General features: G+C 43.8%; 1 long non-coding RNA gene across 1 annotated transcript; it reads right to left on the bottom strand.

Annotated features, from left to right (window-relative positions):
- Positions 1-1374: 1374 nt before the first annotated feature.
- On the bottom strand, positions 1375-2693 carry LOC134444586 (uncharacterized). The gene is made up of 3 exons (XR_010034037.1): positions 2358-2693; positions 2204-2273; positions 1375-2116 (listed from the first exon to the last, which is right to left on the bottom strand). It is a non-coding gene; the product is annotated as an uncharacterized LOC134444586 (long non-coding RNA).
- Between the last annotated feature and the right edge of the window lie 2825 nt (positions 2694-5518).

Genomic DNA, 5518 nt, shown 5'->3' with positions numbered 1-5518 from the left:
GGTCTGAGGTTTCTAATTGTGTGACTTATATGCTTCAATGACAAAAACTCACAGAGTTACAGATGTGTTTTTGGAGACACATTGCCCTCTGAAGGGCACTCGGACCTCAGAGGGTTAAGTGGTGTTCACTGGTTTTGTGATGTAAAATGGCTTATATCATGTCTTATTAAGCATTTTGTAAAACAAAAATGTTTTATTTAATACACAAAATGCCAAATAAATGAATAATGACAGAAGCAACATTCTGCTTTCAGATTTGTAAGGAAATGCCAGTGAACACCCCTAGTACCACTTATTGGGATGCATACTTTTGAAATTGAAGGTGAATTGAGGACCTGTCCTTCAATTATGAACTAAGACCCAGTGTTTTTGTATTCTGCTGATAATGATTGGAATGGTTGTTTCAATGATTTGTAATTATTAAATACATTCTCATGACTGTTTCGTCTGGTATATTTTGTCTATTGTGTCTATCTATTCATAAGTAGGCCTAAGTAAGATCATGCACCATGATGATTTTACCTTCTATTCAAAAAAGCGTTGTCCCATGGTCAAGAATAACAATAACAATATGATATATTAAAAGGTGCACTTTGTAAGATTTTTAGTTGTTTATTTCCAGAGTTCACGTTACCCATTCACTACTGTTAGCTTTTTCATGAATACTTACCACCAATATCAAATTCTAAAAATTGCACTTTTCATTCATGAAAATAGGGATCCTCTCCATGGTCCGCCATTTTGCATTTCAGGAAATAGCCATATTTAGCCATACTTTGGTCATACTAGTAAATTTTGGTTTATTACTTAGTAAACATTCATGAAAAGATCAAATTTGGCAACCCAGTTTCAATGAGCAGCATAGTTGCAGTGCCCATTCTGGCCACATTCTGCACAGTGCACCTTTAAACAACTTAGTTATTACAGAAAATAGAAAGCAAATGTAACAGTGGCACGTTTACAGTTAATTAAATTCAACTCAGCTCTTGCACGACTACGCCACCTAGGGTGGGGGAAGACAACCTAGGAGTGAAATTACCCCCCAAATTAGTAAACCAGGACACAGGTTCGGAGCACTCTCAGGCAGGAGTCAAGTTCGTGTTTATTCTCTTCTCACAAATACAATAGTAATACAGATCAATAACATATACATCAGGTCATTGAGGTCAGGTGAGTTCAGATGTGCAAATGCGCAGTGGTGATGCAAAGGATAAATACTAATACATTAGAAAATACAATATGAATGAATTGCATTCAACAATATTGCACTGATCCCTATTAGACACCCACAGGCGGGTCGTTATGTGGAGCAATATGGCCATTGGCCACACACACACACACCACACACACACACGCACGGCACCTGTGCGAGAGAGGAAGGGAGACTACACTCAATCCTAAGAACCACCCCAGTACGGGGGAGACAGGGCAATGGTGTCACTCTTAAAGGGGGGGGGAGCTAGGCTTAGGCTAACCAATAGCAGCACGGTTGAAAAGGGATAGTTAAAGACTAGGGAAAAGGCCACACAAAATAAACACACACAATAAAGTACTCACACAAAATAAAAAGAAAACACACATCTACTACTGCTACTTAGCACAGCAAAATAGTAATAGTCACCCAAGTGCACACAGCAATGGAAAAGTGAGGGAATCCACCACCCGAAGACCGGCGCGCTATGGCAACTCCATACCTATCCAGGGAGGAGAGAAGAGAGAGACACTCAATGGCGAGAATGACACGTACTAATGTATTACACAATTTGCATACACAGTGATGACTAGATGCAACTTAACTTTTGTATAGCAAGAGAGAGGGGAGAACTACACCGCTGTAGGTTGACTGAAGGGGGTGTACACTTGCCTCCGGTGCCGTGCCTAGATGACAATCACACACGCATACAGACGCACAGACACACACGCACTCACAACACACACAGGTAACTAGACCTGCGCAGTGCGCAGCGAGGAGGCTGGCGTCCCAAGAAACGGGCCAGAAAATAAAAATAATTAAACCAAACAAAAGCAGGACAGAGCAGGTGGAGCCAGTCGGAACCGGCGCAGAGTGTGACGGCAACAAAACAGCAACCTCCGAGGAGTGTAGCTAGCAATCCCCCTGTAACAGACAGGTACCCATTACTCACTAGCCTAGAGGTAATCGGTGACAGACAGCGACAATCAAGAGGAAGAAATGAATACTTACAGCGTCAGAGAGGCACCGCTAACCTGATCATAGATCCGTGGTTCGGAACAATCGCAATTTGGACCACACACTGAGGAGAGTGAGGGTAGATTTAGTGACTAAGGTCATCGTTACCATCGGAGCAACAACATCAACGTAGCATAGGCCAGCTTACCATCCACTGACTGCAGTCAGGTACCCAGGGGCCAACCACTGTGGCCACTCCAAGCCAGCGTAAGCACCACGAATCAGGCCTGCCACAGGGCACAGATGATGGGCAACACACTGGTGCAGTATAGGCAGCGCGAAGTGAACACCAGTTCACAGCAGAGTGCAGTTCCACGCAAGAATGGCTAGAAGTGGAATGCAGTCACATAATCAGGCCCGTAATTCAGACAATACGGCGATCGGACACATCATAAAGTATGAATGTTAAATGCCTACCTGAAGGTACCAAATCTACCGGATAATGATCACGGCTAGCAGCAGCTCACACGCCAGCCGGCCTCCTTTGCCGGTGTCCTGTCGATATGAGCGACCCATCGATATGTGATTCTCTTCGCTACTGAGCATGCGCACGCATGCGCACACCCTCGCGGTGGTTTCCGCGGGTGATTGTCCATCGAATTGTGAGACCGCAAGTTACGATAGGATCCCCTGAGACTGTCAACTTTAGAGACTCAAACTGTAGCGCAAGTTACGATAGGATCCCCTGAGACTGTCAACTTTAGTGACTCAAACTGTAGCCTATGTCCTCCTGAGGTTACCACCAGTCATCCATAGTCTAGTTAGCCTACAGCCAGTGTCCACCGACTGGCATGGACTGAAAGTTACGATACATCCCCTGGGGGGGGAAACGGGAAATAGCGTGGATCATCCAGCAGATCGTTGGAAAATCTGCGAAATAGCGTGGCCTCGTAGCCTACATTTGCTACTTTGTTGCCTAACCGTAATCGCTCACACACTCAGCCTCGAACATTGTAACATCGATCAGAAAAGACTATTTATGTAGAGGAGGCGTTCTCATTGCAAAATGGAAAAATCGCCACCTCTGATTGAGCTGTCAAAATGCTGCCTCTGTGACGCAGGTCATCTTGCACCTGTTCACCCCCCCTCGGGGATCGAACGTGCGAGCTCGTCAACTACAACGGTTCGGCAATGGGAGACACAGTACGATACCGCTGGGCCAAGAGACTAGTCTCTCGGCCCAACGGCACGAGACTGTATGAGGCTATCGGAGGGAGGTTTTACCAACGTTCTACGCCAACTCTGTGCTAGTTAGCCTCCGTTACACTCTCCCCCTTAAACCTCACTCCCATCCCGGGTCATACGGCACCACTGTGACGCAGGTCATCTTGCACCTGTTCACCCCCCTCGGGGATCGAACGTGCGAGCTCGTCAACTACAACGGTTCGGCAATGGGAGACACAGTACGATACCGCTGGGCCAAGAGACTAGTCTCTCGGCCCAACGGCACGAGACTATATGAGGCTATCGGAGGGAGGTTTTACCAACGTTCTACGCCAACTCTGTGCTAGTTAGCCTCCGTTACACCTCCACCCTTTTCACTCAAGAATTTGAATCGACTGCATTGTAAAATGCCCCAATATGGTAGGCCTAATAAGAAATGCACTGGTGGGGATGTTATGAAAATATGATTCCGGTCATTAAAAGACAGACATCTGCCAAAACGCTATCTGCTATCTGGGAATCTAAACCGCGCTTGTTTAACCCCATAGCACATGATTTCATGTAGCAAGCCAATTTGCCTTGCGAGCCCACGTCGCATTGAAACCAACCCAACAGCAAATGACTGCATTAAACAACCCGTAGCCAGGCCCTGATCCCAAACACTTTCTCCAGTATTTGCGCAAACTCAACTCAGTCTCTTTCATATGGCACTTTTCTTAACTTGCTCAAACGAGAGGCTCACGGTTGTCAGCAGCCGCATGTTCTTATTAAACTGGACCGATTGAAACGCCTTCCGCGGAAAGTCAAGGTCGCTCATTTAGATGAGGCATCGCAAATCGATAGAACACCACTATCGAATAGGGCGACCGGTCGCTCATCTCGACGAGGCAACACATCTCGACAGAACACCGGCATCATTAGGAATTTAAAAGTGGTCTTTCTTGGACCGGCTCTGTGGGCCAGAGTTTGGCCACCTATGGTGAAAAGTATTACTAAGTTCTAACCCACCACCACCGTAGTTTCCCAACAGTATGATGATACATGTAATGTAATGTAATTTACATTGAATGATTCCTATTATTTTAAAGATGATCATAGATTTAAAAAGGCCTTGTATTCAGACAGAGAAGGTAATAGCAAACAGGAGATAAGCGGGATAACGGCCTTCGAGGTGACCGGTTTAATGTTTGGTGTTGGAAGTTAATGTCTTGGTGGAGGCAACTTTGTCTCTGTGCGGCTCAAATCGGCAGAGTTCTGGAACCTCCTCGTCTCCATTAATTTTACTGAACTGGTCATCTCCTCGTCGGCTGTTATCCCTTAAAGGGGTATGCCACTATTTTGGGGCTTACTACAGTTAAAATCGTTGGCTGGGGTTTATAAAGATGGTAAAGTGTCTTATTTTTCATGTTAAGCGTTGTCTTGCTAGGTATGTCTCTAAGCTAGTGAAAGTCAATGGATCCGTGTAGCATTGCTACACGGATCCATTGACTTTCACTAGCGTAGCGACATGCTCCCTCTTTTAACTTGTCTTTGCTGCATGTTGAAATTGACCAAACACTTTAACACTCTATAACAGGTGCATTAACTGATTACTCTTATGAAGCAGACACTTCCAAGAATGCTGCCATTTTGTGTGCAATACCTTTTACACATCCTGTGTGCTAATAATTGAGTATCGGCAAATTAAACATTTTTTTGATGTAACATTTATGAAACAATTAAATGAAATCTTAGCAAGCTTATTTTTCTAGTGTCAACAAATCACAGAATAACTAGTACTTTTGAACAAGAACGTAGAACTTAAACTATTAACACATTTGTCTGTAACTCTAATGGATGTGACTACTGATAGCTTTTTTTTTTAAATTTACCAATATATCATTTACGTAGGCCTAAATAATATACATGTATTTAGCGGCTATATATATATGCATATTTAGGCCAATATGATATATTCATTTTAAAAATATATATCACAATAGCCTAAACTGTATATCAAATTGACATTTTTTCAAGAAAAAAAACTTTGAAGACAAAACCAGAAACTCACGTGAGCTCAGGTCTTCTCAGAATGCAGAGGCAGGTATGGCCACCTGTGTAATCTTGTCAAGAAAACAACACTTTTGTATTCTAATACCAATAAAC

Source organism: Engraulis encrasicolus, unplaced genomic scaffold (genome assembly GCF_034702125.1).
Source record: "Engraulis encrasicolus isolate BLACKSEA-1 unplaced genomic scaffold, IST_EnEncr_1.0 scaffold_60_np1212, whole genome shotgun sequence".
Taxonomy (NCBI): Eukaryota; Metazoa; Chordata; class Actinopteri; order Clupeiformes; family Engraulidae; genus Engraulis; species Engraulis encrasicolus.
This window is presented reverse-complemented; position numbering and strand designations above follow the sequence as displayed.